Genomic DNA, 14,628 nt, shown 5'->3' with positions numbered 1-14,628 from the left:
TCAGCAAAAAGAAGACCGGGAGATGACTGTGGCTCAGATCATGAACTCCTCACTGGCAAATTCAGACTTAAATTGAAGAAAGTAGAGAAAAGCACTAGACCATTCAGGTATGCCCTAAATCAAATTCTTTATGATTATACAGGGGAAGTAAGAAATAGTTTCAAGGGACTAGATCTAATAGACAGAGTCCCTGATGAACTATGGAATGAGGTTCGTGAAATGGTACAGGAGACAGGGATCAAGACCATTCCCATGGAAAAGAAATGCAAAAAAGCAAAATGGCTGTCTGAGGAGGCCTTACAAATGCCTATGAAAAGAAGAGAAGCAAAAGCAAAGGAGAAAAGAAAAGATATAAGCATCTGAATGCAGAGTTCCAAAGAATAGCAAGGAGAAATAAGAAAGCCTTCCTCAGCGATCAATGTAAAGAAATAGAGGAAAACAACAGAATGAGAAAGACTAGAGATCTCTTCAAGAAAATTAGGGATACCAAGGAAACATTTCATGCAAAGATGGGCTCGATAAAGGACAGAAATGGTATGGACCTAACAGAAGCAGAAGATATTAAGAAGAGATGGCAAGAATACACGGAAGAACTGTACAAAAAAGATCTTCATGACCCAGATAATCATGATGGTGTGATCATTCATCTAGAGCCAGACATCCTGGAATGTGAAGTCAAGTGGGCCTTAGAAAGCATCACTACGAACAAAGCTAGTGGAGGTGATGGAATTCCAGTTGAGCTATTTCAAATCCTGAAAGATGATGCTGTGAAAGTGCTGCACTCAACATGCCAGCAAATTTGGAAAACTCAGCAGTGGCCACAGGACTGGAAAAGGTCAGTTTTCATTCCAATCCCAAAGAAAGGCAATGCCAAAGAATGCTCAAACTACCGCACAATTGCACTCATCTCACATGCTAGTAAAGTAATGCTCAAAATTTTCCAAGCCAGGCTTCAGCAATACGTGAACCATGAACTCCCTGACGTTCAAGCTGGTTTTAGAAAAGCAGAGGAACCAGAGATCAAATTGGCAATATCCATGCTGGATCATTGAAAAAGAAAGAGAGTTCCAGAAAAACATCTATTTCTGCTTTATTGACTATGCCAAAGCCTTTGACTGCGTGGATCACAATAAACTGTGGAAAATTCTGAAAGAGATGGGAATACAGACCACCTGACCTGCCTCTTGAGAAACCTATATGCAGATCAGGAAGCAACAGTTAGAACTGGACATGGAACAACAGACTGGTTCCAAATAGGAAAAGGAGTACGTCAGGGCTGTATATTGTCACCCTGCTTATTTAACTTATATGCAAGAGTACATCATGAGAAATGCTGGGCTGGAAGAAGCACAAGCTGGAATCAAGATTGCCAGGAGAAATACCAATAACCTCAGATATGCAGATGACACCACCCTTATGGCAGAAAGTGAAGAGGAACTGAAGAGCCTCTTGATGAAAGTGACAGAGGAGAGTGAAAAAGTTGGCCTAAAGCTCAACATTCATAAAACGAAGATCATGGCATCTGGTCCCATCACTTCATGGCAAATAAATGGGGAAACAGTGGTAACAGTGTCAGACTTTATTTTGGTGGGCTCCAAAATCACTGCAGATGGTGACTGTAGCCATGAAATTAAAAGACGTTTACCCCTTGGAAGGAAAGTTATGACCAATCTAGATAGCATATTGAAAAGCAGAGACATTACTTTGCCAACAAAGGTCCATCTAGTCAAGGCTATGGTTTTTCCAGTAGTCATTTATGGATGTGAGAGTTGGACTGTGAAGAAAGCTGAGCGCCGAAGAACTGATGCTTTTGAACTGTGGTGTTGGAGAAGACTCTTGAGAGTCCCTTGGATTGCAAGGAGATCCAACCAGTCCATTCTAAAGGAGACCAGTCCTGGGTGTTCACTGGAGGGACTGATGCTAAATGTGAAACTCCAGTACTTGGCCACCTCATGTGAAGAGTTGACTCATTGGAAAAGACCCTGATGCTGGGAGGGATTGGGAGCAGGAGGAGAAGGGGATGACAAAAGATGAGATGGCTGGATGGCATCACCGACTCAATAGACAAGAGTTTGAGTAAACCCCGGGAGTTGGTGATGGACAGGGAGGCCTGGCGTACTGTCATTCATGGGGTCGAAAAGAGTCGGACACCACTGAGCGACTGAACTGAACTGAATTGACAAAAGGCTTATGTTACTTATATGTGTGAAACAGGGTTGTGTGTCCCCAGAGCCCACCTGTGGATGGCGGGTGCTTATCACTGCAGGTGCAGGGGCTGAAAAGGCTGACTGTCCCTGAATCCCACTCTTCAACAGCGCTGTTATTCAGGAGGCTGGTGCTGTTATAAACATCCTGATTTTTACAGACAGGAAACCAAGGCTCAAGGAATCATATCATTGTCCAGGTCTGCAGCATGAGTAAGGACTGGATCTGGGATTTGAAATTGGACAGCTGGACCCTAGCAAGCCTGCTCCTAACAGCTCTGTTCTACCCCAGGGTTCAGTGTGACCTCACCTTATCTAATGACACCTGCAAAGAACCCCATCCTCACTAAGGTTACATTCTGGAGTCCTCAGTGGGCATGAATTTGGGGGGACATCATTCAACCCATTGCAAAGACCAACGGACCCAATATTCTCAAGCAGTTTGCAGGCCATTTGCAGCACAAGGCATTATCAGTTATCTGGTCTCCTAATTCAGCCCCAAACCTCCTGCCAGAGAAGGTCACAGCTGCCTTGTTAGTCCTGGACCCAGATACAAGCCTCTGGGATATCATCAGGTCTGGAGGAACAGCCCCTGGAGGGCATGGCTTGTCAAATTTGAGGCTGGAGTTGAAGACGTGGGTGTTGGCAGCCAGCACGGCTAACGTGTGCAGGTTTCTCGACTCTGGATGGACTGAGAACCTCTGCCCCCACAGCAGCAGACAGACCCACAGGTTATTGCCAGAGAAACCATCCAAAGATGGGCGAGCACAACCATCCAATCAGAAGCAGTGAGCCAGACCCCAGAGCTCACTCACTGGTGATCTGTTGTTCAGTTGCTCAGTCGTGTCCAGCTCCCTAAGACCCCACGGACTGCAGCATGCCAGGCTTTCCTGTCCCCCACCATCTCCCAGAGCTTGCTCAAACTCAACTCCATTGAGTCGGTGACGCCATCCAACCCTCTCATTCTCTGTCTGATGATCTTTTGCTAAACAAGGGGCTCCCGTACTTGCTCACAGCCGTGGTCCTTATCCCTCTGAGCCCGTCTCCAAGGTGCTCAACAATTCAAGTACACTTTGTTTCTGGAAAGCCCGGGGAGGAAGTAATCATTAAAAACATGTAAATTAAGTTACCCCAGGAGCTTAATAGATTAGTCATCGACTTTTTCCCTCCTGTTGGATCTTAACCTTCTGTGGAAATTAATCACCAAATGGCTCAAAGAAGCCACCAAAGGTTGGCACGCCCTAGTCACACAGACTAGAGGGACCCCTCCTCCCCGCCATCTTCACTTCATCTCCCCCTCCCCAGAAGCCTGTCATTGACTCAGACATGACTATCTTGGGGCCAGCCTGAAGGCCCTGACCACTTGCTTCCTCCTCCACAGGTGTTACCCAAGGCAGGTCCCACCCCATGGGACAGACATGTCAGCCTCACATGCTCCAAAGAGAAGGACTTTGGCCTCAACAAGAGAGGGAAGAAAAGCAAGTTTCTGTGCCTTGTGAGTTCATGCAGTCATTAGTCACCATATGAGCATTTATTGAGCACCTATGATATACTGGGGCTTCCCTGGTGGCTCAGTGGTAAAGAATCTGCCTGCAATGCAGGAGACCTGGGTTCGATCCCTGGGTCGATCCCTGGGTCAGGAAGATGCCCTGGAGGAGGAAATGGCAACCCACTCCACTATTCTTGCCTAAAGAATCCCATGGACAGAGGAGCTTGGCAGGCTACAGTTCATAGGGTCACAAAGAGTCAGACCTCAGAGCAGTGACCCCAACCATGGAACCACGTGATCCCAACAGTGTGGCCAGAAGGGACCACAGGGACCCTGGGAACCCAAGAAAGGAGGGGCAAAAGGTTCTTGGGGAAGCCAGGGGGGCCTCATGGAGGAGAGGATGCTCTGAGCTTCATCTTAAGCAGGGGCAGGCGTCTGCCATGGGAGAGCTTCTCCAGGGAGGAGCAGCCTGAGTCAGGCCTGGAAGCAGCCAGACCCAGGTTCAGAGCACGATGCAGCCTCTGCCTCCAACAACCAGCTGTGTGATGAAGTTGTCACTCTGTAGTCATCTGCCCTCTCGAGCACCAGTCTTCTGGCCCAGGAAGTCTTACTTGCAGGTAAGAAGCTACACATGTTGTTTGTCGCTCATTCATGCCCAACTCTTTGCAACCCCATGGACTCCAGCCCACCAGGCTCCTGTGTCCATGGGATTCTCCAGGCAATAATACTGGAATGGGTAGCCATTCCCTTCTCTGGGGGATCTTCCTGACCCAGGGATCAAACCCAGGTCTCCTGCATTGCAGCAGATTCTTTGCCATCTGAACCACCAGGAAAGCCCACATATAGAAATGGTTAGTTATTAATACAGCTGCCGGTGCCCCTATTATTACAGGTTCCAAGAGCTGGCGCCCTAGGGCTGCTGGAGCTCAGACTGTGAGGCTGGAGAAACACAGAAGAAGATAGAAGTCGGTGAAGAGTGGTAGGCAGAGAGACGAATGAGTGAATGCATGCATGCATGAACAAAAAGTGAATAAAAGGATCAAGAATGATCACTGCCACATTGAAGGGTTTTGTCCTAGGATTCTGGGAGGACCTGCAAGGGACCCCAGGTGGAGCTGCTGGCTCAGACACACAGACCTGGACAGGTGTGCTGCAGGCGGCACGATCCACAGAATCCTTTCCAGCCCTCCTCCTGGCCAACATCTTTGTCCATCACTCTGGCTTGACTCTTGAGGACCCAGAAGGCCCTCATTCAGTCCCTGCCAGGTCACCCCTCCAAACACCAACATCTTCCCATGGGGACTTCCACCCCTGTGTCATTCCACACTTTATTCCCATCACAGTTTCCTGCCATAACAAGTGACCACAATTGTGCTCCACAGAGGACAAGTCGGGGCTGCCTCCAGAAGAAGCATTGATGGCACAATCCCAGGGGGTTCAGCACAGCCTTGAAGGGGTACGGAGAACGTGGCTTCATTTCAGACATTAAAGAGAAGGGCGACTTGGTGAGAGGCAAGTTCCAGTCTCACATCAGTTTGTGAGCATCTCCCAGGACAAGACCAGAGCTGTGCCCCTCTGCCTGCCCATGCCTGTCACCCAGCATGTGGTCAGGGCCCAGCTCACCCCTGCTGACCGCCCCCCGCCCCCCGCACAGGTCTCACAGTCCAGAGCAGCGGGTGAAGGGAACAGCACCACCTTCTCCTCTCTCCTGGGAGCCTGAGCAGTGGTTACATGGAGGTCTGTGGACCAAGGGCAGCCAGAAGCCAGCCCTCCACCTGCCTCCTCAGCCAGGGGGCCTCTGTTGCTGAGATCCACACCCTGCCTGCAGGAAATGCGCACCCAGCAGCTGCTTCTGGTGAGCGAGCAGAGAGTCGGGGAGATGCCAATTTGTGGCAGACGTCTGAAGAAGCTATTTCTAAAACAGCAATTACCAGAAAGGAGGACAAATTACTACTTACTTCAGAGACTTTCACACATGGAGAATCAGGGCCCTACAAAGTAATCAGGGCAATGTGTTTGCAAAACTGCATTATTTATATTGAAATATTTCACGGAGAAAGGTCAGGGACCAAAATTGAAGGTTAGCGAGGAATAAAATACCAGGGTCACCGTATCACTTGGAAGTCTGCACAGGGCCTTGATTGCCAACACATTAGGCACTTTTGAAAACTATTAAATAAATCCAGGCTGGTATCCAACGTTGGATTTCTAGGAAAATATGAGCTCCGTTGCCCAAGCCCAATGGTGAAACTACAGAGCAAGCAGAGAGGCCCGGCCCACGCCTGCGGCCCAGGGAAGCAGCCATTGGACACCCAGGCCATCCATCAGACCTTGATGGGTTGCCAGGCAACCACCCAGCCTCTCTAGGGGCCCACCCAGAGTCACCAGGACATTAATAGCTGGTCCAGGGCTGGGGAGGGAAGGAGGGAGGCGGCTTGGGAAAGGGCGGAGCAGGTTGGCTGGAACTTTGACTTGGGCCTTGCAAGGGGATGGCAGCAAGCAGCTCCCCTGGATTGGGGTCAAGGCTATGGGCCCCCTCTTTACACTGTAGCCCCCACCCTCCACTTCCAACCCTCCCCACGGACTAAATGTTCCCCCAGGAGAGGACCACCAGGCACCATCAGTTCAGTAACACATAGGTATATCATGCTTGCACTGCCCGGGTCTAATTTGATTCTGGAAACACCTCCCATGAAGCTGAGAGAGAAGGAGGCTGAGTCCTCAGGGTGGCTATTCTGTTTTCCCAGGAAGCTCCAGGCCCCCATTTGGGATGTCCAGGTTGCTGCAGCAGCAGACGGTTACCTCTGCCTCCTGGGTCCAGGCACAGTCCCCAGATCTCTATTCCAGGGTCCAGCACTGAGCTCACTGAGTGAGGAGCAAAGCTTCCAGGGACCATGATGGTGAGGGGAAGGCCAACACATGGGGTCCACTGGGGGACTTAGGTCACACCTGCCTGAATGCCTTCCTGCCCACAGAGAAATGCCTCTGGGCTGGGTCTGCATTTCATTCAGTGCCTTATCCTATTCATCCATTCATCTCTATATCCATCCTTTCATCCACCATCCTTCCATCCATCTATCCATCCATCATCCATCCATCCCTCCACCCATCTGTACATCCAGCCAGCCAACCACCAGCCACCATCCACCCATCCATCATCCATCCATTCACCATCCATCCATCCATCCATCCATCCACCCATCTGTACATCCATCCATCTGTACATCTATCCATCCATCCATCTCTACATCCATCCATTCATCTGTACCTCCATCCATCCATCCATCCACCCATCTGTACATCCAACCATCTGTACATCTATCCATCCATTCACCCCTCTTGTATGCATACGTACACATATGCACTGAAAATTATCCTAGTGGCTCTTGGGCAGACCCTATCAGAGGAGGGTGGGTCCACAGAAACAGAAATCCTTAGAGGGACCTTTGTTGTCAGTGTCTCAGAAGGTTCCATGTGGCACATGGAGCTTGGCCAAAGGCTGAGCAAGGGCTCAGCATATCCTTATTGACTCTGCACACAGAAAACCTGTGTGCTTGTGAGGTCAACAGCCCAGAAGCAGGAGCCCAGGGAGGCCTGTCAGACTGTCACAGAAGACAGAAGGGCTCTGGCAGGAAGGAGGGACCCTCCACAGTCTGTCCTCAGACAGCAAAGAAACACATCCACAAAGGTCAGAGTAAGGGGATCTCCAAGACCCTGGTGGGGACCACTCACCTGAAACCCCAGCTAGAAAACTTTGGATAGGAAGGTCTACCCACAGCCAGTCATGTAATTTTCAAGGCCTGGTGCAAAATGAAAATGTGGAACTCCTTGTTCAAAAGGCAGCAAAAAAAAAAGTGCTAAAGGTAAGAAACTATAAACCACTTTCCTTTCTTCCACTGTCTCTGTTTTGACTTATCATGGTGATTTATATTTGCTGTACAGTACCATTTTAAGTCAAGAAAAATTTAAATTTCAAATTATTAGCATGGATTTTTACCGTTCATCTTTATATTGTGCAATGCCAATTTTAAATGCAAACATAAGAGCATTTAACTCCTATGCAGAATAACTGAAATTGTACTATTCATATTTTGTAGCTCGTATATGAAGATGTATTTCATTCTTCCCAGAGCAGCAGAAAGTCTGCACAAAACCAACACAACTGCCTTTAATTCACTCTCAGATCAGGCACACTTTCCCAGCGCTCTGTGCCTTTGGCACATGGATTAAGGAAGGTTTCAAAGGGAAGGGGGGTGCGTCATCCTTGATCCCCTTTACTTCTGCATCATTTTTTTCCCACAGAAGTGGTTGGTTGCTGACACAGGGCAGTGAAAGGAATAAGAAAGGACACAGGGCTCCTTGGTCATTCATGCTTCTTAGGAGGCCAGAGCCTTCTTTCTGCTTTCAGAGCAAGTTCTGGTTCAAATGGGACTGCTGGCCGCTCGGGATGGTCAGTGCCGCCCTTTGCCGTGGACCTGATTCGCTTCCCGTGGACCAAGCCAAGTCGTGCTGGTCTCACCATGGGTCTCCCAGAGTTCTGTGCTTGTGGGGAACCACGAATGCCAAGTGCCAGTGGGATTTTGAAGAACAGTGGACACACCCCCCTTGTGTCTGTTCCACTCACATACACGTCTTTACCATAGTAGCTCACACACATGTCATTGCCGTAGGACTTTGCTCAGAAAACCCAAGTTCAAAGTTAACAAAACAGTAAGAATTCAAGACTGAGACAGTACAGAATGAAACCAAGCATGGACCACATTGACTGGGGGGTTCCATGGACACACAGCTCTCGTGCCCATCGAGTTCCCTCAGGGTAAGTCTGCTGGTGTGAGGACAGTTTCCCCAGGAAGCACCTGCCTCCTCTTCCAGGTGGTTCTGCCCTCTTCTGTAGACCTGGAAGAGGAAAAAGGAGGGAGTCTCAGAGGATGAGCCCCTTGTTGCCTCAGCTCACACACAAACCCTCATGCACATGCACATGGTGTCAGGCTGACCCGAGCCCTCCCAGGCCCCTCACCCTCTGTGCCCGGCAAGACAGCAAGCGTGGAGACAGCTCAGCTCAACAGGCCCCCACCAAAGACTCCCATTTCTGTGTATGAATCTGCACATGTGACCCAGAGTGCACTCACCTGGTTCAACAGGACCAAATGATGTTCCCAGCATCTGGGTGGCTGAAGGCATCAAATTCAGTGAAACTGCCTCTCCTGTCTTGCTTTCAACCCTTTGAGCTATTTTTAAAATCCTTTTTGGGTCCTGGAAGGGTTTCGCCTCTATGACTACAGAAGCAAGTTCCCCCCAGCAGCCCACAAATAAGTGTGCAGGGGGATGCCCACTCATGCCCACGTGTGCAATCCTTCCAACGCCACATGAAATATATACTCTGTTCTCAAGATGCACTCACCCTTGCACCACCATGCACAACAACCTATACCATGCGGTTGGGGCCAGGAGTGCCCTCGTTGACTACTCTTTGGAAAACATCCTCAGAGCTGGGACACATTATTCTCAAGATCACCAAGAGTGGACTGTGTTCATCTGGACACTGAAGCTGGACACTGTTGACAGGGGATGAGATGGTTGGATGGAATCATTGACTCAATGGACATGAGTTTGAGCAAGCTCCAGGAGATAGTGAAAGACAGAGGAGCCTGGCATGCTGCAGTTCATGGGGTTTCAAAGAGTTGGATATAACTGAGCAACTGAACAACAACAACTGTTTTCAGAAACCTCTGCAGGTTACCTGGAATGAAGACTGAGGTCTCAGGGGTGTAGATGGGGGAGCCACAGCTAAGTGCCTCCAGGGTGATCAGTGGAGCTTACTTTGGTGGTTAAGTACACAACCTCTAGTTTCAGACTGCCTGGGTTTTAATCTTGACCTCATCAATGTGTTATCTGTGTGACATTGGGCCAGTCACTCCACCTCTCTGTGCTTTGGAATCTCTGTCTGTGGAGGTTGAATATAAGAGTTCTTACTGCAGAGAATTCTTCTGAGGATTAAATAAGCATGTGATGTACTGAGAACACTCTCTGATGCATGGTAAACACTTTGTATTAATACATGTAAAATGAAAGAAAATGTTAGTGGCTCAATCGTATCCGACTCTGCGATCCCATGGGTTGTAGACTGCCAAGTTCCTCTGTCCATGGGATTCGCCAGGCAAGAATACTGGAATGGGTTGCCATTCTTTTCTTCAGGGAATCTTCCCAACTCAGAGATCGAACCTGGGTCTCCTGCAGGTGGATTCTTTACTGTATGAGCCACCTGGGAAGCCTGATATATACTGCCTATTTTTTATCCTCACTATTCAGGAAAGACATTCACAGAGGTGCTCAGAGAGCAATGCCTCCCGGGACCAAGGAACTCCCCTCAAGGTCTCTCTAAGCTATCTTCTCAATACCAACATCTCCCTAGACCAGTGCTGTCCAAGAGAACTTTCTGGAATGATTAGAAAGTCCCTTTCTACACTGTCTGTCTCAAGATCCACCATCTAAGACATGATGATTGTGACCAAGGAAGTGAATTTTTAGTTTATGTGCATTTTAATAAATTTAAATTTACAAAGTAACTTGCAGCTGTCATGTTCAATAGCTCCAATCACTTCCAGAATTTCTCATTTTGAAGGAAAAAAAATCATTTATTCAAACGTGACTAGGAAATCCTGATTTCTATATGCCTCTTACAGACGGCTCCTGAGTTCTCAGGAGCTGATTAAAGTTCCTGAGAAGTCCTACAGCAATTATATTTTGTTCACCCTATTGTTTGACAAATTTATTTGACCACACTGTCTCTTTTCTGTGTGGATGTATACAGCACTCATCAACACCCCACAGATGATTCCAAAAGTCTGTGTCCGCAAGACCAATGATGTCATTCGGGCTTTGAAAGCTACCCAAAAGGGGCTTTGTTTTAATGCCTCTTTTCAGTGTTCCTGGTTCCAGAAACTGAGAGTCAATGCTAAGTCACTCATGAAGTCATTCAACAAACATGTGATGTGCCCTTACCATGCCCCACTCTGTGCTGCACCGGCAGATACATAACCATCTCCTTCTTTACAGGCCCTGGGGCTTCCCTGGTAGCTCAGCTGGTAAGAAATCTGCCTGCAATGTGGGAGACCTGGGTTTGATCCCTGGGTTGGGAAGATCCCCTGGAGAAGGGCAAGACAACCCACTACAGTATTCTTGCCTGGAAAATCCAATGAACAGAGGAGCCTGGCAGGCTACAGTCCACGGGGTCGCAAAGAGTCTGACACAACTTAACACACACACATGCATACACAGTCCTTCTCCCAGAGATGTGAGCATCCTCCCTGGAGGTGAAGGAGAGAACAAGAGTAAGGACTCAAGGAGCAGAGCTGGACGCAGAAACAGGGTGCTGGGCCCCTGACTCCCCCCAGCACAAAGCCCCTTAATGAATTTTAGATTAAAAAGCCCAGATACTGGCATATTCTTAAGATGCTTAATAAAGCAATTGGACCGTAAGTCAATCTGGCCCTCCAAACGAAGCCTCCAGTGTGGAAGCCAACCAGCTTTACCAGGCCTGCTTAATGCAAAATGGGTAATGTCATTTACAAGCCTCGAAGGCAAGCTTATGAATAAAAGAACAATGCTCAAAAACAAGCCCCGGAAATTTCTATGCATTGCAAACAGCTCAGAGCACATCCTCGCACATCCTCAGGGCACATCCAGTGCCCTCAGCCCAGTCATTCAGCCCAGCCCTGGGCTCTCCTGAAAGATGAGTTCCCCAAGAGCAGGCAAGCCTGAGGGAAATGCAGGAAGCCTGATGTTTCAAGCGTCCGAGCCCGCTCCTGCCCCACAACTACTGGGGACCCCTGGAGGCCAGAAGACACACAGACCAGTGACGCAATGCATGTCTAGTGCCCTCCGTCAGGCCTCCTGTGCTGCTGGCCAAGGCTGCTGGAACTACTGCCTCCATTCAAAAATCAGCCCTCTGCAGAAATTATGTCCATAATTTCTGGGGACCCAGCTCTAGGACAGGGGTTCAGTGTGACGACCCCCACATGCCAAGGAACCTGCAGAGGAACCCCTGCTCCAGGGCAGGACTCCAGCAGAGGTGCATTAAAGAGAGAACAAAGCAGAGAGGAGGGGAAAACATCTCTCAGGATTCAAAACGAGAAGATGAAATGCCTGGGAACGAAAGAGGCTTTTCAGAGAAGTTTTCATCCGGTGCCAGCGCAGTTTGAGATACTCAGAAGAGATGGAAATCTGGGCATGTTGCTGGCCAAAATCTTGGCTTTCTCTGCCCACTGAAGATGGATAAAAAATACGGAGATAAAGTTTGGAGGAACTAGAATGGTCGTTTTAATTCTCAGCCGGCAGAGAGGGTTACACAGTAAGCCCGTGTCTCAAGGACAGTGCCCGTGCTCCAGGAGAAGTCTAGGGGCTTATATAAGATGAGACATCACGGTCAGGAGTCAGAGATGAGGAATAAAGGTGTGGGATCTTGTCAGAAACAGTCATAGGCTGGCATCACTAACCCAGTAATTGAGTCTGGCAGTTCAGTCGCTCTGTGGCCTTTTCCCTGATATGTAACTACAAGGCGAAGGATGTTGTAAGGGTAAACCCCAGATTGTTGCTGTTGTTCAGTCACGCAGTCACATGTTTGGGACCCCATGGACTGCAGCACACCAGGTTTCCCTGTCCTTCACTATCTCCCGGAGCTTGCTCAAACTCATGTACACTGAGTCAATGATGCCATCCAATCATCACATCTTCTGTCGTCCCCTTCTCCTCCTACCCTCAGTCTTTCCCAGCATTAGGGTCTTCTCCAATGAGCTGGCTCTTCAGGATGTATTTAGCATGGAGTCAGAAGGAAATAGGTGTGAAGCGTAGCTCCTGCAAAGTTAGTGGCAGAAAAGCATACTTAGTTACAGACATGCAGAGTTAGGAGCAGTTAAAGTTAAAAAAAAAAAATTAGGACTGTCCATACCTGCTCACTGTTCTCTTTATCTTCTTTGTTCTCAGAAAAGGGAAAGAAAAAAACTCATTCCTCTTTCTGTCCTTTTCACTGCAACGGGCAGATGGATTGGATAGCTGTGAAGGCTGCTGGTTTGGTAGATGTCCTGGGAAGAGACAGGTCGGCTGGGACTACATTCTCCACAACCCTGCAGGGCAAGGGCACCAAGGAGGCTCTGAAAGGTCTCCTGCCTCTGTAGATTTCACCCCAGGAACACCTAGGAACACCGGTGCCCACTTACACAGGCTGGGAAGCAGGACAAATGGCCATTCACCTCCCTCCTGAGGTCCCAGGTCTCCTTGGTCAGAGTCATGCTGATCTGGCAGGAAGACCCTCTATATCTCCTCTAAACAGGATCCCCAAGTGGATGAATCAGCAGGTTCTTTTGAGTTTCAGCCCTCCATCAAGAACCTTTCTTATCTGAAACACAAAAACGCTTGTTAACAAATATTTATTGTGCCTCTAGCCGAGCAGTTCCCACAAAGGAGAGAATTCATAGATGTTGGATCATTTATTAACTTATGTCATTCTTTCTCTCTCTTTTAATTTTTATTGGAATATAGTTGCTTTATACTGCTGTATTAGTTTCTGCTGCACAGCAAAGTGAATCAGCTCTACATATACATATAACCCTCTTTTTTGGATTTCCCTCCCTTGTAGGTCACCACAGAGCGCTGAGTAGAGTTCCCTGAGATATAAAGGGAATATCTAGTTATCTACATAGTAGTGTACATGTATGTGGGCTTCCCAGGTGGTGCAGTGGTAAAGAATCTGCCTGCCAGTGGAGAGGACCCAGGAAACCTGGGTTCGATTGCTGGGTTGGTAAGATCCCCCAGAGGAGGGCATGGCAACCCACTCCAATATTCTTGCCTGTAGAATCCCCAAGGACAGAGGACCCTGGTGGGCTACAGTGCATTGGGTTGCAAAGTGTCGGACATGCGTGAGCAACTGAGGGCACGCACAGTGTATACATGTCAATCCCAATCTCCCAATTCATTCCACCCCCGCTTCCCCACTTGGTGCCCACAACTTTGTTCTCGATGTCTGTGTCTCTGTCTCTATTTCTGTTTTGCAAATAAGATCATCTATATCAATTTTTTCAGATGTCACATATATATGCATTAATATACGATATTTGTTTTTCTTTTTCTGATTTACTTCACTCTGTTTGATAGTCTCTAGGTCCATCCACATCTCTGCAAATGATCCGATTTCATTCCTCTTTAAAAATGTACTTTTGTTTATTTGCTTATGGCTGTGCTGGTCTTCCTTGCTGCACAGGCTTTTCTCTAGCTGCAGTGAGTGGGACATACTCTCCTGCGCTATGCAGGCTTCTTCTGTTGCAGAGTGTGGGCTCGAGGAATGTGGGCTTCAGTAGTTGGAGCATTTGGGTTCAGTTGTTAGGCTCCTGGACTCTAGAGTACAGGCTCAATAGATGTGGCCCGAGGGCTTAGTTGCTCCAAGGCATGTAGAATCTTCCCAGATCAGGGATCAAACCAATGTTTCCTGCTTTGGCAAGTGGATTCTTTACCACTGAGCCATCCGGGAAGCCCCTTCATTTCTTTCAATAATGCCATGAATTCTGCCGTGATTGGCTCTAAGAGACCACCTGCTCTGTGGGGTCCTGTCCTCAACCTGCACCCAGTAACATTCTCTGAGGTTCTGTCAAGATGAGGTTCCCAAGGCAGACGTGATGCACCAGATCAGCTCTTACTTGTCCAACAAAACAACAAAGTGACGACACATTGTACCCCAATATGGAATTACTCCCACTAACACCAGCCTGGCCTTCCTTCCGGAAACTTCACAGCTCTTCTAAGTTCTTTAAATGCTCCTCTGGAGGCCCAAGATATAGGGGAGGAAAAGTTCAAATAAAAGCCAAGAGTAGACTCACTGAAAGGCGTGTTGACAACATCTAATAGCATGAATCTGTCACAGTCCGCCAGAGGGGAAGCGGCATC

General features: G+C 48.4%; 1 long non-coding RNA gene across 1 annotated transcript; it reads right to left on the bottom strand.

The window, feature by feature from the left end:
* Positions 1–7,782: 7,782 nt before the first annotated feature.
* LOC121816101 (uncharacterized) lies at positions 7,783–12,934 on the bottom strand. Its single transcript, XR_006055570.2, has 3 exons — positions 12,641–12,934; positions 8,823–12,546; positions 7,783–8,589 (listed from the first exon to the last, which is right to left on the bottom strand). It is a non-coding gene; the product is annotated as an uncharacterized LOC121816101 (long non-coding RNA).
* Positions 12,935–14,628: the final 1,694 nt, after the last annotated feature.

The sequence above is a fragment of the Ovis aries genome, chromosome 12 (genome assembly GCF_016772045.2).
Source record: "Ovis aries strain OAR_USU_Benz2616 breed Rambouillet chromosome 12, ARS-UI_Ramb_v3.0, whole genome shotgun sequence".
Lineage (NCBI taxonomy): Eukaryota > Metazoa > Chordata > Mammalia > Artiodactyla > Bovidae > Ovis > Ovis aries.
This window is presented reverse-complemented; position numbering and strand designations above follow the sequence as displayed.